The 26,076-nt window shown below is 43.0% G+C and overlaps 1 long non-coding RNA gene across 1 annotated transcript in view; it reads right to left on the bottom strand.

Moving 5' to 3' along the window:
* Positions 1–3,711: 3,711 nt before the first annotated feature.
* The window catches only part of LOC137571751 (uncharacterized), a 159,715-nt gene continuing 137,350 nt past the window's right edge, over positions 3,712–26,076 (bottom strand). The window contains exon 3 of the long non-coding RNA XR_011031418.1: positions 3,712–3,767. This is a non-coding gene — a long non-coding RNA (uncharacterized lncRNA). The remainder of the gene's footprint in view (positions 3,768–26,076) is intronic.

The following is a 26,076-nucleotide window of genomic DNA, read 5'->3' as shown; positions in this document are numbered from 1 at the left end:
CATAGGTCCCCCCCAGTGTAGGTAGCCAGGCATAGGTCCCCCCAGTATAGGTAGCCAGGCATAGGCCCCCCCTAGTGTAGGTAGCCAGGCATAGGTCCCCCCAGTGTAGGTAGCCAGGCATAGGTCCCCCCAGTGTAGGTAGCCTGAGGCATAGGTCCCCCCAGTATAGGTAGCCAGGCATAGGTCCCCCCCAGTGTAGGTAGCCAGGCAGGCATAGGTCCCCTCCCCCACAAAAGTAGGCCGCCCGACCTCACGTAGGCCCGCACCCGACCCCACCCGCCCCCACCGCCATCATCCACCAAGCAAGGTCTTCTAGGGCTCCTGGGCAACCCCCCCCGACATACTGTACCTGACCTGTAGCTTCTTCTTTCGCCCGTCCGTCCACGCCTTCAGCTCTTGCGACGTCCGCGCCGGGTCTTCTCCGCGAGAGCGACGTCTTCAAGGGGCAGCGTCAACGTCATCACGCGGCGAGCGGGAGCGACGCGCGGATGGAACGCGAGGTCGGAGGTGGTCGCGATGACGTCACAAGCGGCGCAGGTAATGTATACAAAGCGACGCGTGCGACAAAATGATGCGGCAGGTTGCGCGGATTCGTCGGATTCGAATGCGCGCAAATGGCATGGGGATTTGAATCCACGAATCTCGAATCTTTCCTAAGATTCGATGGATTTGTGCATTCGCCGGATTCGAAGTCCCATCCCTACACAAAACAGTATGCGTTACAATGCAACATGCCATTGTGAAAGTACCCTTATAGAGTTAACTGTTGACTAATCCATGCAACTGCCTGTGACAATAATGTGGACATAACTTGTCAAGTACAGCATGACCGGAAGAAGTCTCAGGTAATATTTACCCCCACTATCCCACATTGGTCTTTCTGTCTCAGTGACAGCAATACTAATGCAGAGCACAACAGCAAGCAGTGACATTTATTGCTGCTTTATATTTCCTATCCATTTCCATTTAGAAACCAGTGTTAAGCACAGTTATGGTAATTCAGTGATAAGTCCTAGCACAGTGCACAGAACTATCCTTGGTGAAGAGGAAATGGCAGCAACGAATAAAAATTAACAAGTAAATCATCAATTAGCTAAAATTAAGACAGCAGAGAGGACAAGGCCTGTCTTGTGCTGGCATTAACAGGTGTACTACATCTGACAGAAACATATTCATTCACTTCAGGCTATGAAAAACAAATACTCCTGTGGTACAAGATTGGTAAACCTATCTGACAATTTCAAATACACAATCATGCTAAGTATAACATACTTTTAATTAGCATATCTTCACCTATGTAGATAATAGTGATGAGCAAATTTCCCTGAATGCAAATCTCCAATAACACAGGGAGATAATTAAATTGAGCCAATCAAATCTTCTAGCTGTTGTCAGCTAACTAATCAACAGTTCTTGGTTGACTGGCTCAGTATTTTCCCATCCTGGATAGTTTATTTTTTAATACATTTTAGGTCATCACTAGTACAGACTATAAGGTTTTTTGTTTTGTTAAACTGAAGTTATAACCAACTGTTTCTGCCTTGCTTTTAATTGCTTCAAAATTCTCCTAATGGTGGTCATACATGGTACAATTTTTTCATACAATCTTACCATTTCTATGTAATATAAGGAAACTGCCTAAATTATCATTTCAGTATATTCACTTAATTTACCCTTATACTACATAGAAATGGTAAGATTGTATGAACATTTTTTACCATGTATGGCCACCATTAGGCTAGTTTTACACTGGGTCATCACATTGTGTTGATTATAACTTACATATAACACAACATGCAGTGGCATGTAGGCATGTAATGTAATGCATGCAAATACGTAACTTACCAGCACCTTCATTGACTGACATTGTGCATGTCAACATGTGCCAACGCATTGCCTATCCTGAATTGTAACAATGGCATCTGCTGTATCACAGCACTAGTGATGAGGTGTGAACCCCTACTGAGAAATGTTCCTGCAGAAAGCTTTGGACATTTTCTCTAACCAAAGCCTTATCAGCAAAATGATCACAGCACTTTTCTCAATGGGGGCTGGCTTTCAACCAGAAGAAGAAGATCCGCTGAGCGGATCATTCAGAAACAGCCTTATCAGTCTGCAGACAGACTGTACACACGCTGTACTGTCGCTGGAATTCCCGTCCAGCGGGAGGGTCTGACGGACCTGTTGTTCCCTGTAGTACAGTGTGGGTACGAGGCTTAAAGATCAGGGTTATGGCAAGAAAATCCTCCAACCTGAAATATTTGGAGCTCATTGCTGAAGCTTAATGGGCAAAAATACCTGTGGAGAGATGCAAAAACCTGGTCTGCAATTATAGGAAGCGTTAGATTGCTGTAATAGCCAATAAAGGATTTTCTATTGATCATTTAGAAGGGTATGAATAATTTTGGACTGGACACTTTTTGCTTAAATGTAAATAAAAGCTGACAAATGCTTTTTCTCCACGATAATGCCTCTTGTAAATCCTCTTATTATCTTTTGGGAGACATTTATGTCATTTCCCATCACAAAATTACTTGCTGGTTGAATAAAAGTAACTTTAGGTCAAAATTTATCAGAGGTATGAATAATTATGGGTAGCACTGTATATAGATAGATAGATAAATAGATAGATAGATAGATAGATAGATAGATAGATACGCACACAGGGAGATACTGCTTGCTTGGCAGTTGAAAACAGTGGTAATTTTACTGTCTATGGCCATGACATCACACTGTGGGAGGGGTTTTACCACAATATCAGCCACACAGACCCTCTGATGATCTGTCTGAGAAAAGGTAAAGATTTATCATGGGAAAGGGGTATTGGCTACTAATTGGGATAAACTTCAATACTGGGTTAAAGTTCCTCTTTAAGACAAATTTTCTCATAATGATAGCTTATCTCAATTTCTTGCATATTGTTTCCTAGTGTTCACGTGCACAAACTATATATACATATTTATACAAAATATACACTACCCTAAAGATTTTTGTTCTATCCAATACGACTAATCTCTGAAAGAAATGAAAAATGTCACAAGATCCATAGGTGGAGCCCCAATAATGTTTAACAGCACTGTAGATATGTCCACTGGAAAAACTAATATCAGAGCCGGTTCCCATACTCCCAATAAAGTTATACAGCATGCTTTGCTTATGCAAGTTTGCTCTACACAGACCTTGACTGCCATCTTACTCTATTGATCAGCTGGAACATGTGGATTACAGAACCACTTGCACAGAAAGGGAGTTTCATCCATTGTGATAACATGATCTGTCCTTTGCAATCTACGTCTGAGTCTTGAAATAGACCGTTACTATAAGGGCACAGCCTTTTACTGACCTCAAGTCTCCAATGCATTACAGACATTTCACTACCGTTAACTGAATGTGATACTCTGCCATCAGCAATAAATGCAACACTTTCCTACAGCTGATTCATAGGTACAGGTTGTTCTTACATTTAACATAATTTAGTTTATTTTTGCAATAGTGTGCATTCAAGCTGAAGTCAATTCTTAGTCAACAGCAAACAGAAATAAATATATGTAAACAAATGGATGAGCGAAAAACGCAGTATGCAAACTTGCCAGATTCGGTATACTCAAAATGATGGTGAAAATAAACAGTTGCAATACAGCAGGCGATCTCGGATCATAAACCAGGCTACAAACTTACTCTCAAAGGGAAATATAAACATGCAATGGGTTACCTGTGTTTCTGTCGGGCAATATACAGCAATGCTTCTGCAGAATCCCAGGAAGAACCTTTACAAAAGACATAATGGATTAGACATTTGAAAACAAAGTAATATAACTGGTCAGAATGTTCATCTCACAATGTACCTTACAAACAGCACTTTGTCAAGTAAGTTTGCCAAATTGTTTTTTTGTAAAATGTAGAGTCTCCTATGTGCATGTCTTAATGTAAACCTGAGACGGATTTTTTTTTTACTTACCTGGGGCTTCTTCTAGCCTTCCGTAGCCTTACAGGTCCTTTGGTCTCCTCCCGGTCCCATCTGTTGTTCTACTGTACCCCTCGCTAATAGCAGGATACTGGGCATGTGTGGGCTGGGCAAAGTACCTTCTCTATCATGCTACCATGGATGGGTAAGCTTTCGTAGGGGCACAGCAGCACAACGCAGGTGACTCAAAGGAAACTGAGGGAACTGTAGGCTACGGGAAGATGGGAGAAGCCCCATGTAAGTCAAATAGAGCTTTTTCCCCCATCTTGAGTACACTTTAAGCTGGATATACAGTATAAGACATTAACAGATTGTAAGCCTTTGGCGGGGCCTTATTTATTGTAAAGCACTGCCTAAGATGTTGATGCTATATAAATCCAATTACCGTAATAATAATAACAGATTATAGAAAAATCTAATCTAACTAGTGCATGCTGTACTTGTCCCGTGTTTGGGTTAAAGTCAATGGCAGTGCAAAAAAAAAACCTATTAATTATGGTGCTATGCAATTTTCTTGGGGTACCATAATTTTACTTTCTGTCTAATAAATCATGGGAGAAGTGCAATCACACCATGAAAAAAAGCAATTGCACAAAAAATAGTGTTGAAACACAGATGGTAAATAAAACAAACTGCAGCGAAGTGTGTTTGTGATTGCGATTCTGATTTTCAGTGGAGAAGGACCCTAAATCAATAAAGTGGTCTGAGCTTTAGCATTTAATAACTAGTATTCTCATTTTCACATACAAAAATCTGAAGTTTAAAGTCTGTAGATTAAAAAGTTAAAATAAATGAATAAATATTTACATGCAAAGGAAAAAAAATATTATGCTGAAAAAGCACACCATATACCTACCATTAGCAGAATATCATTTTTCAACCACAATGGGCATGATTCACAAAGCTTTTTAACCTGGTTTCCTCTGTTTTCACCTTATCTATGTTATTTTTTTAAGATCCCAAAAAGCCAAAATATAAAACTACAGTAAGCAAAGTAATAGCAGTGGCTGGATAGTGTAATGGTTAAGGGCTCTGCCTTTGACACAGGAGACCTGGGTTCAAATCTTGGCTTCCTATATTCCTACTCAGTAAGCCAGCACCTATTTCAGTAAGGCGTTTCTTGGGCAAGTCTCCTTAACACTGCTACTGCCTACTGAGTGCGCTCTAGTGGCTGCCTCGCAAGCGCTTTGAGTCCGACAGGAGAAAAGCACTGTACAAAAAAAGGAATTATTAATATTGAAATTAAGTTAATCAGGAACAATTTACACTGAGTGATTATTTTGTTTGTAAATGTGCTGAATGGTTATTTTTATCAATTAGGTGATAAATAAGTCATTTATGAGACTTTTGTGAATAGAGCCCATTGTATAGCTGTGTTGCAAATTGCAATTCAACATTTAGACAAGAAAATCCCAAACTGGGACACTACATGCAGTCAAGACTGGACATGTTGAAGAGCTGCACTATTCTGACACCTAGTGGTAGGTTTGTTTATGTATAACATCATCAGCAAACCAAAATTTCACTGACATAACTGTTTCATGAAACAGATGCAAAATCATAAGACTGCCATGTTAAAACGTACAGATTTCCAACCTTTTTTTTTTCTTCACAAGTCGTATTAAAGCTTTCATTTACAAATGAGTATCTAATATGCCATGCACAGTAACAGTAGCACTGTGTCTAGAGACACCTCACAAAATTGAGCATATCTGAATGGAAGTGGCATCAATTAACAGCCATGTTGCCAGCTTTTCACTCAGGTTCTTATATGTAGATACTTCAGGTCTGTGTAGATTTTTGAGGCTACACATTTGTGCCATGTAATGCAAACATTTCTGTCTATCCCCATTAGTTACCGCTGACTTGTGACTATGTTGTTAAAGTGGAATAAAACGCTGACATAACATTCAATAAAAATGTGTTTTCCTACTTTTTATTACCCATTCAGTTACCATATTTGCTTTCGTGCACAAGCAATATTTCCTGTTTAAAAATGACACGGTCCCAAAGTACAGTTTGCCTGCTCTAAAAACTGAATGCATTTTATTCATAGATTTTAAAACACAAATACAGCAGCTATGTATTGATAATTTCTTATGTGTCTCTGTTTGTCAGCTCAGTACAGTTCTGTTTCAGCACATGGCTGGCTGTAACTAAATGTAAACACAACATAATGTTATCACCTCTTCGGATGGGGATCACAAGCTGAAAGAGCTTTCCACTGCAGAATGAAGTGCTGTGTTTAACTGTTTTCATGCTGTTCTGCTACATTTTTTTTTGTGATAGTAGGTTTAAGGCTGTAAATAATATTTTAAAGCAAAGACGAAATGCTGAGTTTCAGACCACTTTAAGTGGTATAAAACTCAAAACTGCAATTTTGCTTGATTAAAACATTAAACACAAGTCACTGGAAGTCATAGTTACACTTCACTGAAGCTAACTGAAAACATTGCTGGTTTCAGGAAAAACATGAGATTGTCTTGTAGTCAAGAATGAGCAAATAAATGAGCAAATAAAGCTGAGAAAATGCTTTGCTTCACTCTGGATACATTAGAACCTTTTCTGCATTGTTTACTCCACTCAATACACCTCAACACAATCAGATAATTGTTGAATGACAATCTTTTTCTTTTATTAGCTTCTTATTGAAGTGGAAGTTTGAGCACTATCCATTCCAGTAGCTTCAAAACCATTTAGATATTTTCTTCCTTTTTAGTGTTATGCTGTAATTCTTGGCTTTAGACCAAAGATTAAACAAAGTAGTCAATCAAACCTGGGTCGGAATTTACATTAAAAGCCTGTTTTTACTTGGCATAGTTTGCAAGTCTCCCCTTGCTCAAAGCAGTATGTAATGAGAGTTGATGATAGGAAGAAATTATTACTAATTCCAGGACTAGATTGAATTAACGGGGGAAGGGGGAGGGGGGTTAGGGAGTGTCTAATTTCACACAAGTGCAACCACAAGTTCCTGATTGTTTAACTTTTAGGCCCTCCTCTTTTTTAATGCAGTGCACCTATACATGTACATGCTGCCATTATGATCATAATTATTTTTAGACAATATTATTTTAGACACATCTAATACTTTTTTCTTTTTTTAAATGATACCCTTCAAACGTATAAAGTTTGAACAATATTGCTTTTTAAAATTATTTGTTTTCAGACCTGGGTTCGAATCTCAGCACTTCCTGTGCAGTAAGTCAGCACCTATTCATTAAGACCTTGGACAAGACTCTCTAACACTGCTTCTGCATACTGAGCATGCCCTAGTGGCTGCAGCTCAAGCGCTTTGAACCCATCAGGAGAAAAGCGCAATATAAATATTATTTGTCTTCCACTTTGACATAAAAAAACACAAAGTTTTTTTTCCTGATAAACACCAATAATTTCTGAACCCTACTGAGGAACTAGCAAATAGAGATATCCTTCACACCTGGGTGTAAGCTGGTGCCCAGGGCCAGTGCTTCCATAGAGGAAAACTGGGCTATCGTCCAGGCCCAAGAGCTGAATGACTGACCCCATGGTGGAAAATGTAAAGTTGCTTCCTCTTTTCTGTTCTCTAACATCATTAATTGAACCTTGGCAAAACTATCTTGGAATCTACCACTCATGTTCCTTACTGGTCTATTGAACTGCCCCATCACAATCTTCAGTAGGAAGGATTCTGATCATGGTCAGATCAATGAGCCACTCAGACTGCCAGATTTGGCTAGTTAGTGGACATTTCCTATTTATAAAAAGTGAAAATATCATTTTAACCACTTAAGTACCAGTGGTCTCTGCCCCCTTAAGGACCAGAGACCACTGGTAACAGAAACCACGGAATACCGATGAATCGCTGCACATACTCGCAACAAACGCTCTCCATGCCACATGCGGGGAACCTCAGGCCACCCACTCTACTGTCGCTGTGATGGCAGAGCTCTCTCAGACGGTCAGGGGCCGCTTTCATTGGCACCTGATCGTGTCCATCAATGTAAGCCAATGGGAGTTGTTTAGATTGATAGACAGGGTCAGGAGCCAATGAAATCGGCTCCTGACCTGCTTGCAGGGCTCTGCCATTATAGAGGTAGCAGAGCAAGTTAGCTGTGGCTGGAAGATAGCGCCGCGATAGGCGGGAGCAATGAGAATGGCAAGAATGTGCAGCATTTGTGAGTTGAAATCTATGCTCTGGCAGCTACATCAGCATCAAAACAGGGCTTAGATTTCAATTAGCGTCGTCCTTAAATGGCTAAAACTAAGTTGTGTAAAAACCAGGGCCGGATTACCGACCAGGCAACAAAAGCAATCGCTTGGGGCCCCATTCAGAGTCAAAGGGGCCCCATCAGCACATAAACCAGCCCTCGCCATCCTGTCAGCGGTGGCTGGATGGTATAATGGTTAAAGGGATTTTGAGCAGTGCAGTAACTATGATATGTAAACCGCCGCCCTATGCCTTTTAGTTTTCGCTATTTTCTCGATCAAAATCGCGGACACAGCAATTTCGATCGCGAAAATAGCGAAAACTAAAAGGCATAGGGTGGCAGTTTATCTATTATTGGAAAGAGGAGAAAGAGAGCTTCAAAATGATATGCATCTTTCCATAGTTACATTGTATTACACAGGATGACTTTTCTCCAAAGTCGGCAGCTCGATTCAGCACAATGCAATGAAATCTAAGGAACCCAGGGGGATATAATTACAAACATCATGCTGGTAGGTGTAAAGATGTATTTAATTAGTTGTGGGTATGCTTAAAGGCCACAGGCACTGCCCGGAGTCCCTTTAAGGGCTCTGCCTCTGACACAGGAGACCAGGGTTTGAATCTCGGCTCTGCCTGTTCAGTAAGCCAGCAGAGACCTTAGGCAAGTCTCTCTAACACTGCTACTGCCTATAGGGCACGTCCTAGTGGCTGCAGCTCTGGAGCTTTGAGTTCGCCAGGAGAAAAGCGCGATATAAATGTTATTTGTCTTGTCTTGTCTTGTCAAATGATGCCGTACGCTGCTGATTGTCTTCAGAGCCAGGCTCTCCTCCTAGGTCCTCCGCCTGCTTCTGTGCACTCTGCCGCTGCCCACTCCTCCCTCCCTTCCCACAGAGAACCACAGCTGCAGCAAGAATGATAGTAGCAGATGGCAAACGCTCACTCACCTATCCATGATCCAAGCGATAGAGATCCTGTCATCTGAAACCCATCTGTCTCTTCTACAGTGCAGCCGCTCGCTCTGAACTTCCTGATTCTCAGATCAGACAGGAAGCCGAAAGTAGTAATAGTAGTAGTAACAGAGCGGCAGCACTCTAGAGGAGACAAATGGGCTCCAGATGACGAGACCTCTTGGATCGCAATAGGTGAATGTGAGTCATCTGGTGCTGTCATTCTCCCCTGCTGCGGCTGCCCTTCTCTGCTGGACTATCGTATTTACTGGGATGGAGGCTGCATGATGGCTGTCTAATTTGGGAGGAAAACGGTTGTTCGGTGGTGGGGGTGGTTATGTAATTCTGTCTGGGGAACGGCTTCCGGTTTGGCGGTGTCCAGAGCTTTCTGCTATTGCCAGGCTGGAGATGCAGGGGGAAAGTGCTGCTGCTGTGCTGTGATATCTGGCGCCCTCTTCACAGCTGCTGTGCAGCTGCATCTTCTAAATCTATTACGACATGATGGGGGGGGGGGGGGGTTGGCAAATCAGTTACTTTGCTTAGGGCCCCATTTAGCCTTAATCCGGCTCTGGTAAAAACATATAATACTACATTATAAAACTGAAAATGGAAGGTTTGCTGCTTGGACTATTAGTTTACTCTGTTTTATCAAACCTGTAGAATCATTTCAATATTTGATCCTCCTAGAACTTTCTTCTGCACCTGCAAATCCAGCCATTGTGGGCTCTCCATATGTTATCATTTGCATCTTTCATAAGAGAATTCAAAAATGAAAATATTTACTGCAATATGTGAAAATAAATGCTGGAAAATTACTTTACCAGCAGCACAATTACTTTGACTAAAAGATCAATTCATTAATCCACTTTATTCCCAATGTCTGTAATATGTGAATATTAGTTCCATGTTGTGATTAATCATTATTTAATATCAGTTGTTATCCACAGGGGATGCATCCATAACAGTTTGTAGCAGTTTATAATGCGGGCACAGCAATGTAATTAAAAGCCTTTAGTAGTAACCCTTATAAATCATGGCAGTGGCCTAAGGGCTGGAAGAATATTATGGGGAAGTTATTGCGTATTTACATAGTCATTTTATTATTTTTTTTCCTAACAAGACATTTACATTTGTATGTTAAGTGCAATATTTTTCATGGCAGTACTTTATATAGCGTAGGAGACTCTGCAGCCACTAGAGGGCTCTCCAGGGTAGCCTTTAGGTTATCAGAGACTTCCCTCTACTAAGGTAAGTTTCTATTTACTGCATTTTTTTCCTTTTAGGTTTCCTTTAAACTCACCTGCTTTGCAATGATTTTCACAGTCCTAAAAATAAAGATGGGAAAGTAGAAATTCCCATTCTCCCTTCATTCACATTCACTTTTTCCCTCCATCATGTGACACAGTACAGCACTAGAATAAGGAATCTACCACCTCTGTGCTTCCCATACGTGCCCTCAAGTGCCATCAGCTGTGCTTGTTCTGTGAATATTCACCAGGGAGAAGAATTAGCATTGATGAGGCATTAATGGGGGGGGGGGGGGGGGGTTGGACGATGACTTTGGAAAGAACCAAACGATGGGGAAGAGGCGCCCAAAGTAAAATATATTAAAAACAATAAAAAAAAAAGGAAAGGAGGTGGCTGACTGCAAGGGATGACACAAATATTGGCAAAAAAAAGTGGGCAGTTTATTTGTCCCTTTCTTTTGTGATTGTAATATTGTTTTTATGTGAAACTTGTTCACAATAAAATTGATTATACTTGGACACACTTTTGATTGGTCTGGTGCCGTCTATAGTGGGCACTTTTCTTCTTGTTGCATGGTATGTTCATTGCCCATTTTAGCACATTCCCTTTTTCATTAAATTCCAAGTAATATACAATTGTCTATTTGGAAATTTACATGGTGCTTGTCCATTGTTTTTGTTTAAATATTTGTCCCTTTGCAACACATTTTGTGGGAAATTGCACCCACGTCTTCAGGCCAATATACAGTGGCATCTGAGTGTATCTGCTGAGCTCTGAGCACCTAAGCAACCCAAATCCATATCCTTCTTCTTCCCTTTACTGGGGATGACACTACACGATTCAGGTTCCCACTGTTTTTGAAATATATATACACACACTAGCTCATGGCACTGGCATTGCCCTGGTATGTATTTGGCTGGTGTTGGCTCCGCCCACTTTTTACAACCCTAACACACAATTACTCAATGACAAAGTTTGTGAGCTTTGCGGTCTTTGGCATCAATAATTTGCATCAAAATTAAACAAATCGGATTGGCTATTTGTGACTCCACCCCCTTTTCTGAATTTGAACCACAGTCACCCAATGACCAACTGTACCAGGTTTAAGGCTTGTGCTATTAACAGTGCAAGAATGGCAGCAATTAAATATTCCCCTTGAAAATCAATAGGTGAATTTTGATTGGCATTTGTAGGCTCCACCCACTTTTCTGAATATTAATCCCAGTTACCCAGTGACCAACTGTGCAAAGTTTGAGAACCCTACCATTAGCAGTGTAAGAATGGCTGCAGTTTACATTTTCCCAGTGAAATTTGTATTTTTCTCCGCCCACGTTTTGGTTATGGGATAAAAAGTATCCTATATGTTATTCCAGGTAATGTACTATATGTGCGCCAAATTTCAATTAAATCCTTTCAGCCACTGTTGCGTGATTGAGTAACAAACATCCAAACTTTCGCATTTATAATAATAATACCGTATATACTCGAGTATAAGCCGACCCGAGTATAAGCCGACCCCCCAACTTTTCCCTAAAAAATTTGGGAAAAAGTATTGACCCGTGTATAAGCCGAGGTTAGGAAATGCTCCAGCTACTGATCCAACTGAGAGGCCCCTACCCGCCACCATAGGCACAATAGAGCAGGGAGGGCACAGTGGAGATAGCTGTCCCCCTCTCCTCCATGGCAGAGTGCATGCTAAATGGCCTCCTCCCCCCCACCATTGCCACAACGGGTCAGTGGGGGCACAGTGGTAATAGTTATGTGGGCTTTGTGCCATGCTACCCCCCCCCCCTCTCATCCATGGAAGAGTGCATGCTAACTGCCCCCCCCCCCCCCCCCCCCCGAGTGTCCCCTCTACCCCACCAAAGGCACAATGGAGCCATGGGTAAACAGTGGTGACAGCTGTGTGGGCTTTGTGCCATGCTGCCCCCCTCCGTGCAGAGTCATGCTAATTGCTCCCCCCTCTGAGTGTCTCCTCCCTCCACTAGCCACAACAGAGCAGGGAAGGCACAGTGGTGATAGCTGTGAGCTTTATGCCATGATGCCCACCTCCATGGCATAGTGCATGCACTGGCCCCCCTCTGAGTGCCCCCTCCCTCCACTAGCCACAACAGAGCAGTGGGGGCACAGTGGTGATAGCTGTGTGGTCCGTGCTGCCCCCTCTACCTGACTGAGCGTATGCTCTGAGTACCCCCTCCCGCCGCCGCCACCTCTTACCCCGCCATAGGCACAGCGGAGAAGTGCGGGGAAGGCATTAACAGCTGTGCGATCCGCGCTGCCCCCTCTCAATGACTGAGCACATGCTAATTTGCATAGTGTGGTGAGGCCTATTGCGCTGCTCTCACCTCCCGTCCGGGCCTCTTTCCGTGTCTCCGGTAGTTCCTCTGCTCCAGGCTCCAGCTCTTTCATCGCCTATGCCGCTCGTTCTCGCTGTCAGCAGCATGGAGCTCCGGTCTCGTCGGGGCAGAGTGCAGCCAGGGACGCTCATAGTCGTGCTATGACGCCATCTAGTGGCGCTTCCCACGATGTGCTGCACGCGTCATAGCAATGAGCCTATGAGTGTTCCTGGCTGCGCACTGTGTCCCGACGAGACCGGAGCTCCATGCTGCTGACGGATAACGAGCGGCATAAGGAGATGAAAGAGCTGGGGGGCAGAGAAAATCCCGGAGAAGCAGAAGGACGTCAGGACAGGAGGTGAGAGCAGCGCGATAGGCCTCACCTCACTATGCAAATTAGCATGCGCTCAGTCAGGAGGAGTTGGCAGCACGGATCGCACAGCTGTTATTGCCGTCCCCGCACTTCTCCGCTGTGCCTGTGGCGGGGTAAGAGGTGGCGGCGGGAGGGGGCACTCAGAGGGGGGGTCACAGTAACTTGTCAGACTCGAGTATAAGCCGAGACCCCCACTTTTGGACCACTTTTTTGGGCCCAAAATCTCGGCTTATACTCGAGGATATACGGTAATAAGTGGGATATACATTTATATATAGACACACACCTCAAGTGTATACTGTAAGACGCAGTAACCTATACTATACATCCCCTATTAATAGTTAACATCAAATACATGATGTCAATATTAAGCAGAACCTAAAGGCAGAATGCCTTCTGTCTTTTCTGTAACATTACACCCATTTATTCACAGGCTAAAAATGAACATTGCTGAGTTAATTTGTAGGAGTTGCAGTCCCATGGTAACCAGTGGTCGCCTGCTGTGGTGCCGAATAAGGATTTTCAATGTTTAGTATAAAATCTTTTCAGTAGCATTCTCATTCTGTGACACCGCTAACCTGCTGTACATTTGCTGTTGTACTTTTCTGCACAAATTCAATGATTAGAAAACTTCAAAAGCAGATTTTCTAAGTATTTTATCTTACCTGCAACAACATCACATATTTAGCTGGCATGTAAATGCTCTGATCTTTCCTCCGGAATCCAAAGTATGCTAAACATGTTTTATACTACACAGTAAAACAGAAAATATAAAATATTGATTCATTTAATGTTAGAATAAGAGCTCTCATTACCTTCTTGTAGTGCTTTGTATAGCTAGGAAAGTACTCTCTTTTATACAAGAAAATGCCGTAGAAGGCTTTAGCTCTCAGGGAAGACAAGCACAGCTCTCAACCCATATCTGAAATGACCAAGTCAAAATCTTCAACATTCCAGTTAAAGAGGAACTGCAAAAAATACATATTTAATAAAATTTATTTTTTACAGCACTGATTTATAAATCATTTAGCGTTTAAAGTCTTTCCTCACCCTGATTTACATTATGAAATGTATCAGAGGTGGCAACATTTTTAGTCCTGAAAGTTGATCTCTGCTTTTGTTGTTTGTTTGTTTGTTTTTTTGGGGGGGGAGGGGAGAATTCTGCATAGCTAATCAGTTTAGGCTAAATAGCACTGGGAGGGCAGGACTGGGCTATATTCAATATTTTGAAAGATATAAATATTTAAGACTGTTAAACTGCTGTTCAGAAAGATGGCGCCTTAATTGGCAGCCATGGTCACAGGATTCTGGCTTTTTCTTGTTTTTGACCTGGAGTTTTTACCACCGTGCCACTGGCTGGGTCCATTGTCCTTGCAGGTGCAGGCCTTGTGGAGTCCACCGCTGCTACCCAGGAGATCAGGGCTCCACTGAGGTAGGACACTATGCTGATCGGGACACCTTTGGCCTCGCTGGATGTCAGCCCCATCTATCCATCCATCGGCTAATGCTGCTGCTCCACCGCAGCAGGGATACCTCTGGTTCAGTCCCTCCATGATGCCAGCCACTAAACCCGGAGTAAGGGCAACCACAGCCGGACATTTCTGTGATAGCCAGATTATCTTGACCAGCTCTGCTGAATGCTGCCCAGGAGTCAGGACCCACCACAGAAATTAACACTACTGAACCTTTTGAACTGAAACACCTTGGCCAGCACTGCCAGGTGCCAGATGTCAGCAATTGGGATCCTCAGCAGCATCAGCCATCACCGCAGGTTTCTATGAAGAACTGGGTCATCACTGCTGAACATTTGCCTCCCTCTGCCCCCCCCCCCCCCTTGATGTCTTCTTAGGGATGACAGATGATTGCCAAGTGTGTACGCGCTGTCGGCGGACTGATAAGGCTGTTTCTGAACGATCCGCCCTGCGGGAGGGTCCGGCGGACCCGGCGTTGCCGCCGGTAGTGTGTGTGTACGCACATTTACTGTGAGTTACTGATGGCGATATCAGACATCATTGTGTCCTTTACTAAAAAAATACAGTGTCATGAACATTTGAGTCACTGACTAATGAGCATACAGTGTAACATCAAACATCTGTGTCACCTAACCTTACTGTGAGTTACCTCTTGGTGATACTAGACAGTCAGCCAATGTGTCTTTAAAAAATATACAGTACAGTGCTACAGTCATTTGTGTCATTGGGTGATCAGCGCTCAGTGTTACAACATACCTGTGTGACTTAACCTTACTGTGCGTTACTGTTGGTGATATCAGTCAGTGTGTCAGTAAAGTGTCACAGACATTTATGGCAATACTCCTTTGCTGATCACTCACTACAACAAACATGACAGGCAGAGGCAGACCAAAGCACAGGTTCTAGGGGTCATGGCGGTGTGTCATTATGTGGTCTGGGCATATGTGATCTTTTGCAGAAGAAAGCCATTACTTCCCAGAATGCAGAAGAAGTGGTTGACTGGCTCACTTAGCCTTCCACCTCTTTTACCTCTTCAGCTGCCAATATTTCTGCACCCTCCCCATCCTCCTCTGCAGTGGTGAACAGCAACACCACCTCCACTACCACAGCCCCACTAACTGAATTGGATTGCTTAGTGGGGGAGCTATTTTCGCAGGCATTGACAGACCACACTTATGTGCAAATGTTATTACCATCGGATGAGGGAGAGGAGCAAGGCAGACACTCAGGCAGAACATAAGCAGATTTATCAAAGCATTACAGACAGTTTTTTCTTCTTAAACTATTGTAACCAGCAGTGCGTAATAGCGGTTCTACAGATAGTGCAGCAGTGCAGGCTAGGCATGATTTGAGAAGTGCTCCTCCCCCCTGTTGTATCCTGTGAAACTGTTCTGTTCTTAACCTTTCTAGTGCTGGCCATTGACGCAATACAGCAGATGTATTGTTTACCACAGCAACAGCAATTTCCCTCACACACTGCACTGTCTGAGAAACCTGTCTACCTCCTCCTATTCCTAACACTTTAAGAAGGAAACTGCACTATTTGGTGATTTCTTAAGATGTTTGAGACAGTTCTGCATGGATTTCTAAAAACCTACCAATATTTTGTCTCAGACACTCTTGATAAATGTCCCCCATAGTCCCAAGGTCACCACAAGGTGAAATGTCCCTTCTGGTGTAGCCTACTGTGAGCTTGAAGCTGTAACCAATGATGAGGGTGGTGAATTTGTTGATGGATGTCTCATGGGTGCCCACAAGAGAGGAACAGGAGGAAGAGAGTTCAGAAGGAGAGACCAAGCCTTGTAGAGGGAGGAAAAGGGTAGGAAGCAGGGAAAGGTCACAGGGGATAGGAGGCAAACAGCAGGGTGTGTTGTCACCTGGAGTAAGCCAGACACCATGCATGGTCATGTCTAGCGGTCTGCTGTTGACAGAACCTACGCAATCTGCATCCTGTGTCTAGAAAAACTTAGTTGTGGGAAGACCAGCATGCATGTAGGAACAACTACACTGAAAAGCACCTAAACTCCCAAAACAAGGCCCTGTGGCATGAAACCCTTAACCCTCCTGGCGGTCTATTAGAAACCGCCAGGGGGCAGCGCAGCCGGTTTTTTTTTTTTTTTTTGCAATCATGTAGCGAGCCTAGGGCTTGCTACATGATAGCCGCTGTGCAGCGGCATCCCCCTACCCTCTTCGATCGCCTCCGGCGATCGGCAATCAGGAAATCCCGTTCAAAGAACGGGATTTCCTTGAGGGTTTCCCCCGTCGCCATGCCGACGGGGCGGGATTGAGTCACCGACGTCATGACGTCATTGGGAGTCCCGATCCACTCCTCAGCGCTGCCTGGCACTAATTGGCCAGGCAGCGCACGGGGTCTGGGGGGGGGGGCGGCACGGCGGATAGTGGCGAATCGGCGGCTAGCGGCGGCGATCGTTATGCACACACAGCTAGCAAAGTGCTAGCTGCGTGTAGTAAAAAAAAATTTATGTAAATCGGCCCAGCAGGGCCTGAGCGCCACCCTTCAGCGGCTTACCCTGTGTCACACACGGGGATACTGCCAAGGAGGATAAGGAAAGGAGCATTTAAAGCGCAAGCCAGCCTCATTGTGTTCCACCTTCTGCTTCCTCCCCTTCTCCACCCTCTAGCCTGTCCACTTCACAGTCATTGCCACAGAGTCAATGTTCCATTACTCAGATGATTGAGATGAAAAAAAATGATGTTGATGTTGGGCAAGTAACCCCCTTGCTCAACGTCTGACTGCTGGCTTGTCGGAACTACTAGCCCACCAGCTTTTACCATAGCAGCTGGTATAATCCGAGGCATTTAAAAAATGTGTAGGCATTGCTGCACTGCAGTAGTACCAGGAAGAAGATATTTTTCAGAAACGACATCCCGGACATGTATCGGCATACGCTATGGCAGATCATCTAATCTCTGGCACAGTGTTGGGGCTAGGGTCCATTTGACCACAGACACTTGGTCTTTAAAACACAGGCAGAGAAGGTACATAACCTTCACTGACCACTTGGTAAACGTGGTGAGGGTGGAAAAAAACAAAAAAGGACTGCGTGGCTGTTGAGTGGAATCTGTGCCACCACCTGTCTTACAGGCAGGCCAGCCACTTCTCCTACTCCTTAGCCTTCCTCTGCAGTCTCTTCCTCAGCTGAGTCCTCCTCTTACGCAGCGCCCTCCTTTTCCACTGTGGCCCCAAAACTCCCTAGAGACCATTCCACGACAAAGGTACAACGGTCTCATGCTGTGATGTAGATGTCGTGCCTGGAAGCAAAAAGCCACTGGACCTTCACTTTTGTCCATTATGCAGACACAAGTCAATGAGTGTCTGACCCCACACAATCTCAGTGCTGGAAAAGTCATCTGTGACAACGGTACCAATCTTGTCTGCACTAAAAATGGGCAAATTGACTCACGTGCCTTGCATGGCACATGTATTAAATGTGATTGTGCAACGTTTCATGAACAAGTACCCCGGATTCCAGGATGTTCTGAAGCAGGTCAGGAAAGTGGCTGGACATGTCCAATGGTCCTATACAGCCATGGCTCGCCTTGCTGAAAATCGGCAGCAATACAAAATGCCGTGCTGTGAGATGTCTTATTTGGAATAGCACTACTAGATGGAATTTGACGTTTCTTATGTTGGATCGGCTGTACCAGCAGCTACATGCAGTGAATGAGTACCTGTGTGCACTGGTTAGTAGGAGAGCCTCTGGAGAGGAAAGTGCATATAGGAAAGTGCATATAAATTTTAACCCTACGCAAACAGACAAAAACCAACATGTTTCAGCCATAATGGCCTTTGTCAGGGGTGCATTATATACAGTGTCAGGAGGATAAAATCAAAATAAATCAAAAGCCCATCCCAAACAAAAGTGATGTCTACTAACAGCAAAAGCCCATGTCAGAGCTCTGAATGTCGGCACCCATGGCACATGTTATCCTGTGCCCCACCATACACTGGCGAACTGAGGGGGCTATTCCGGGTGTCTGGAACCTCCCCCCTGCACTGAGCTGTGTATTCAGCCAGGGAAGCCCGCATAATATAAACAGCCTCATTCTCCCTCCCTTCTTACTTCTGGTGCTTCCCTCCAGCTAATAGAATGAGAGAGGCAGCCCAGCTTCCCTCACAAGAAGATGCAGCCTGCAGTGAGAGAATGTTGATTATGGAGTCCTGGACTCTCCACAGCACAGAAGTGTCCGACATGATGAAATTAGAGTGCAGGCAAGCTGGTAAATATGCACAGCATGATGCAGAGCTTGCCTGGACTCAGGGTCCGTGGGCAAACATCTGTCTGGTCTCTCCCCATTGTTATAATGACTGCATGTGTGGGTAAGGTGTTTAACAAGCTGAAAAGTTTTTGACAGTCCGTAGACTCCAGGAGGGCTTCTTTCTGAGAGACTGACAGGGACAGGAGTCCGATTACAGGCAAGTAGCCTGTCTGATGTGGGACTGCAATACAGATAAGTTCTCTGCTCCATCTCAGGCTATTCTCAATTTCTCCACTCCTCTCTCTGGGCTAGTGCACGCCAAAATGACAATAGCAATCGCTAGCAATTTGTGAGTGTGATTTTGTGAAGTGATTTTCAGAGCGATTTTTGAATGAATTGCTCAAAAACATGCTACATGCAGTATACCTGCGATTTTGAAAAAATCACAACGCTGCTGTGGGAACACCCACATAGGGTAACATTAGTCAAGCGCTTTTCAAATCACTGTTGATTTGAAAAACGCTCAGAAGCACTCTTGGTGTGCACAGCCCTCTCTCATTCACCTTTGTTTCCCTCTTCCCCTAGAGCTGGCTGTGTGTTCTTGTCATACAGGAAAGCTAAATAAAAGTGCAATCCTGGTGAGGCAAAATATTATTATTTAGTATTTATATAGCGCCGCCATCTTCCACAGATGCATATATCCCTGCATCATATGGTTATCGCTTGCGCTATGTGACACTATGTAGCATATTCCACTGAATTGTCCAAACTAAGTCTATCTCCTGTTCCTCTCTTGGGGAGTTGTTCCAGCGCTGTACCCCGTTCACATTTGCTGCTACCAGAAGCCCTCAGAAACACTCGTGTCCTTGAGTACTTCCAAAGATAGGCAGCTCCGTAATACGCCAGCGCACTTTTGTGCATGGGCAGTATGGAGCCACCTGTATTCGGAAGCACTCGGGGACATACGTGCTTCTGGACCTTTCAGGAACCCCCCCCTTAAAAATCCTGCGTTTGCCCCTGCCATAGATACTCTTCTGGACTGGACATGTGACTCTGGCCTAACAGGAGGTGTTATGGGGTCACTAGTGTCTCATTCCTCAATAGGGATATTACTCACAATACTTATTTCACGAACTACCATCACTGAGAGCAGGAAGTGAAGGAAATCTCTCCATTTGGGACAGAAACAAAAACACTCCTTTAAGTTTGAAAGGGAAAAGTTTAAACTTTTAAGCCTGTTATTGATCAACACTCATACTTCTCAATGGGCGCTCCCACAGGTGCAGGGCCAGATCTGACAATCTGTGCGCAAAATAGAAACCAGGCCAGCAAACAGCAGGAGTATCAATGCCAAAAATGTAATCCATCACCAAGCCAAGTTTGGTGATAAACATAATTCTGCTGTGTGCTGGCCTTGTTTCTACTTTGCACATGGACTAAAACTTCTAGCTCGTTATGATTGCTGCTTGCATCCCTGCTTAGTAGATTTCCTTATTTCCTTTCTCTGTGGCTATTGTCTCTAAAACCAGGAAGTGAGAGTGGTTCTCTACAATGGGGCCACAGTGAGTACATGTAAAAAAAACTGCCTGGAAATTAGGGTGCCAGATGTAGCTGATGGACATGATTTCATTTATAAAAGGGCACTGGATGTAGCCGATAAATGTGATTTTGTTTATAAAGGGCAGTGGTGCCCAACTGTAATCCACCCCTTGCGCCTAACCTTAACCCCCCCATGGTGGTGCCTAACCTTAGCATTCAGTGAGATCATTGTGGCCACAATTTTTGAAAGATATAACTGGTATAATAGCGTGATTGTTGTAGACACATTTTTTTGTCAAGGATATAAACGGTTTTCAGTGAGATCATTGTAACCAAATTTTTTGAATGATTTAACCAGTGATCTTCATGATCTTTGTAATCCAGCTTATTACAGTATAATTAATAATCACAATGATCTTTGTAGGTGCAATACTGAAAAGATATAACCAGAGGTTTACTATTAGAGTTAGGACACCTATGTTTACCTGGGTACTTCTGCGCAGTGTAGGTGACTAAGCATAAGAATGCATTCTTCTGTGAACTAAGACCCCGGCTTTTAACTTAGCTATAGGGATAACAGTGGTGCCTGGATGAGTAAATCTGTGAATGCATTTGTTTGAACATTTGCATGCGTGAGAGCGAGGGGTTAATAGATTTTTTGATATGAAATAATGGACGCCCTTTTCACTGCTTATAGCCCCTAATCGCGGCAAATAACATTGAAGTCTACGGCAGCACTCTTTTCACACATACGGCTCTGGCTCTCTGTTCAGATATCAGTAAAAATGTGATTATGGTTCCAATACTACCTAAAAAGAAAAAATGGCTGGAGTCTCATTTTCAATTAGATTGGAAAAGAGTGAAGGCAAAAGAAGTGGTTTACAAATGCTTCCTGTAACTCTTATCACTTGGGAGGACATAGCAATACAATATGCTTTTCAAGCATTTCCAATTGACACAACTTCCCAGTGAGTGGAGATCCAGCAGTCGTCCACTATTCTCAGACTTTAGATCATCTCCCAACATAGCTGACAACTGCATAATCACGTGGCTCTCATTTATTGACTGTGGGAGGCTTTAGTACAAAAGAAAACAACAAGAACTGCTGGAGGTGCCCGAAAATGCATAAAACTATAAAACAAAACATAAAAAAGGTTAGAAGAGAAGGTAAGTGGTTGATTAGACTTATAGACTACAGCACAAGAAGATAGACAATGCATTTTACCATTTAGGGCGGCTTAGTTATATCCATAAAAGTGCGTAATCTGCAGGTAGATAAAGCTCCAAGCACCTTTTCTAGTGCAAAAGACTAAAGCAATAATTCCTACACGGGGCTAGTGCTGCACTCGCACTGCTCCTTTCACATTAAAGTGAACCTCTGGACTTAAAATCTACTCAGCAGCACTGAAAAGGCTTGGTGTTTCTTTAACAGTTTCACAGCATCAGAACTTTGTTTTTCTTACCAAAGCATAATTTTTAGCTGCATTTTTAGCTAAGCTCCACCCATCAAAGAAAACTGCTCGGGCTTTTTTCCCCTGATGCTGTGCAAAGCATGATGGGATGTCCTATGTTGTTATTCATGTTGCCTAGCAACTGGGAGGGTTGATCAGCACACAGGACAGTTGGAACTGTGTCTCATGCTCCCTGTCACCTCCTTTCAACCAAAAAGATGGCTGCCGTCATGAAATCAAACATTTGACTGTTCTTTTAAAACAGACTGGGTAAGAGATTATATTATCTATCTATTTTAATTAACATAACTAATGTAACTTAATGACAGGATGTTTGTTTAGGCTGAAGTTTCTCTTTAACCATTTCTGCCACCCGGATGTGATCCTCACATCCAGGCGGCTGCTCTGCTGCAGTGCCTTGCTTCGGCGCGCCCCCGTGCTGTCCCCCGGTAGCCCTGGGATCAGTGAACGGAAACATGGTTCCCGATCACCGATCAGTGTCCCCAGCAGACAAACCGAAGTGCTCTTACTAGAGGCTTCAGTCTTTCTGCAAAAAATGTTTCCCCATCCTCCTTGTGCTTCCGGTGATCGAGAAGCACAAGGAGAAAAAAATAAACTAAAGGTGGCCATCTTGTGGCCAAATAGTAAAACTACATCTACATATTTTTTACATTACAATTTACACATATACTAACATTAAAAATTAACTGTTTATTTCCCACACCAAAATATTACCCAAATAAAAATTTTAATGGAAAAAACAAACAAACCATAAATAGTTACCTAAGGGTCTGAACTTTTTAAATATGCATTTGAAGGGGGTATACTATGAACATTTTTTAAATTATAAGCTTTTAAATAGTGATGGATGTAAAACGGAAAAAATGTACCTTTATTTCCAAATAAAATATTGGCGCCATACATTGTGATAGGGACAAAATTTAAATGGTGTCATAACCGAAACAAACGAGCAAATAAAATACATAGGTTTTAATTATGGTAGCGTGGATTATTTTAAAGCTATAATGGACGAAAACTGAGAAATAATGGATTCTTTCAATTTTTTTCTTATTAATCCTGTTAAAATGCATTTATAAAAAAATAATTCTTAGGAAAATGTACCACCCAAAGAAAGCCTAATTAGTGGCGGAAAAGATATAGATCAATAAATTGTGTTAAGTAGTGATAAAGTTATTCGCGAATGAATGGGAGGTAAAAATTGCTCTGATGCATAAGTTGAAAAATCCCCGCGGGCTGAAATGGTTAAAGCACATGTTCAATGAAATGAGTAATGCGATCCTGAACTCTGTAAGTTACAGCAGCTGAAGCAGAAGTGAAATCCCTGACTTCTACTTCCTACAGAAAATGAACATATGAGAGCTGTGGGCTAGTGCTGTATTATCCATAACTATTCCAGTGAAAGGTGGAAACTACAGATTTCAAAAAATGTTTTGATTCTTATGCTTTGGGAAAAAGAAATGAATTTATTGGACAGACGTTACACATAAGCTCTAAATCAGAATTTTGAAAGTAGCACATAATTATACCTTTGTTAAACTACTCCAGTATGCGGCAACACAATTTACCATTATATATAATTGTTCCAGAACAACCAAAGCCTACATTCCAGGTAAATATAGACTAACGTGTTCTTGCAGCAAACACGGTGAAGAATGAAGAGTTGTTTTTAATGACTGCTCTCAGATATAGAGACAATTTTCAGGCCATGGATTTATAACCCACAGGACCTTCAGAACTATTGTTTTACCAACTGAAATAAGGAAGTGGCATTGCATTAAAGAAAATAATAAAAATGCAAGAAATGAATTATTTTATTCATAAAACATGAATATATTATGCAGTGTTAGAATAAATTAATAAAGCCACGTTCACAGTGGTGTGTTGTGTTGCAGTGTAACTGTTTCTTTGTAATGCAGCTTACCGCACTGCAATGCAGCACTTATGCAAGGTTCACAGTGTGGTGGGTGAAAATGTTGCGGTATAACAGGTTGCTGCACTGTAATGCACTGGTATGCAGTGCCTTACTGCTAAACACACACGTTAACAGTGACAGTGAAACATAATTTTCATTGACTGTGTGAACACACTTCTGTCATGTTTTATTTATGAAGAGTTTGTTCATGAGGTCAACAAACTCAGATTAGATCATTTCTCAATCCTACTATAGAGCTTCAAACCAGGCAACAATGAACTACTATCTGTAGCAACTTGCTACAGTCAGGGGTGGTCACACATGCAAGTGCCATATGGTCAACCTCAAAGCATAGCTGTCTCATAATAAGGAAGTGTTGTGTAAATTTTAGCTTTTGAAAGAACCATGTAACTACAAGGTTTCATTTTCAACATGGCTGTTCCTCTGTTGTGACTATTGTTATTTCAGCTTCAGTAAATTATTATGAGGAAATGTTGATTGCAAAGGTGGGTTGGTTTTCTTTTTATTTCTGTTTTTAGCACACAGTAAAATCAATTTTTATTTTAAGTCTTAAAAACTGAAGGGAAATTAAGACATTAAAATCCAACCAGTAAACAGAATGCAGTAATTATCATGAGCACCTAGGACTTCATGCATAAGGCACAATGCTATTGTCAGGCTTGCCTGGTCAATGACTATAGATCGGGCTGTATGCCCATATGACTGACCTATTGTCCAGCCCGTAACACCTGCACAAAACTCCTACCTAATACAATTCTGCAACACCCTGAAGGCAGATGTAGCATACAGACTGACAGATAGTATTCACCAAACAAAGCAGTATGAGTAATATAAGCACAGTGTACTCAGATATATACACTCACCTAAAGGATTATTAGGAACACCACACTAATACGGTGTTTGACCCCCTTTCGCCTTCAGAACTGCCTGAATTCTACATTCCATTGATTCAACAAGGTGCTGAAAGCATTCTTTCGAAATGTTGGCCCATATTGATAGGATAGCATCTTGCAGTTGATGGGATGCACATCCAGGGCACAAAGCTCCTGTTCCATCACATCCCAAAGATGCTGTATTGGGTTGAAATCTGGTGACTGTGGGGGCCATTTTAGTATAGTGAACTCATTGTCATGTTCAAGAAACCAATTTGAAATGATTTGAGCTTTGTGACGGTGCATTATCCTATTGGAAGTAGCCATCAGAGGATTGGTACATGGTGGTCATAAAGGGATGGACCAGGTCAGAAACAATGCTCAGGTAGCCCATGTCATTTAAACAATGCCCAATTGGCACTAAGGGGCCTAAAGTGTGCCACGAAAACATCCCCCATACCATTACACCACCACCACCAGCCTGCACAGTGGTAACAAGGCATGATGGATCCATGTGCTCATTCTGTTTACGGCAAATTCTGACTATCAAGACTCACCAGACCAGGCAACATTTTTCCAGTCTTCAACTGTTTTGGTGAGCTTGTGCAAATTGTAGCCTCTTTTTTTCCTATTTGTAGTGGAGATGAGTGGTACCCGCTGTTGTAGCCCATTCGCCTCAAGGTTGTGCGTGTTGTGGCTTCACAAATGCTTTGCTGCATACCTCAGTTGTAACAAGTGGTTATTTCAGTCAACGTTGCTCTTCTATCAGCTTGAATCAGTCAGCCCATTCTCCTCTGACCTCTAGCATCAACAAGGCATTTTCGCCCACAGGACTGCCGCATACTGGATGTTTTTCCCTTTTACCACCATTCTTTGTAAACCCTAGAAATTGTTGTGCGTGAAAATCCCAGTAACTGAGCAGATTGTGAAATACTTGTGCCCATCTGGCACCAACAACCATGCCATGCTCAAAATTGCTTAAATCACTTTTCTTTCCCATTCTGACATTCAGTTTGGAGTTCAGTCTTGACCAGGACCTAAATGCATTAAAGCAACTGCCATGTGATTGGTTGATTAGATAACTGCATTAATGAGGAATTGAACTGGTGTTCCTAATAATCCTTTTGGTGAGTGTAGTCACCTGAAGCTTGGGAGTTGAGGCAGTCCAGATGATAGCCAGGTGGTGACAGGCAGGGAAGGATAGGTTGTAGGGAGTTCAAACACTATGCATATAACCTGGTCAATCCAATCCAAAGTCAGTGCAGGCAGAGTTCATGGGAGAAACAATTAAAGAAGCAGGAGTCGATCCAGGCAGCGATCGGGGATATCCAGGAACAAGCAGAGTCCGCAACGAGTACTCCAATCAGAGAGCGTGGTCAGGAACAGGCAGAAGTCGGCAGCAGGAGATCAATCTGGAAATAAGCTTGGTCAAGATACAGGCAAAGTTGACCCAAGAAAAGCAGCTGTGAACGCAGTCTCAGCAACAAGCCCAGCAGAGACCATCATGGGCAAT

The sequence above is a fragment of the Hyperolius riggenbachi genome, chromosome 4 (assembly GCF_040937935.1).
Source record: "Hyperolius riggenbachi isolate aHypRig1 chromosome 4, aHypRig1.pri, whole genome shotgun sequence".
NCBI classification, from domain to species: Eukaryota; Metazoa; Chordata; class Amphibia; order Anura; family Hyperoliidae; genus Hyperolius; species Hyperolius riggenbachi.
Note: the sequence above shows the minus strand (reverse complement) of the source record. Positions and strands in the feature narration are given on the sequence as shown.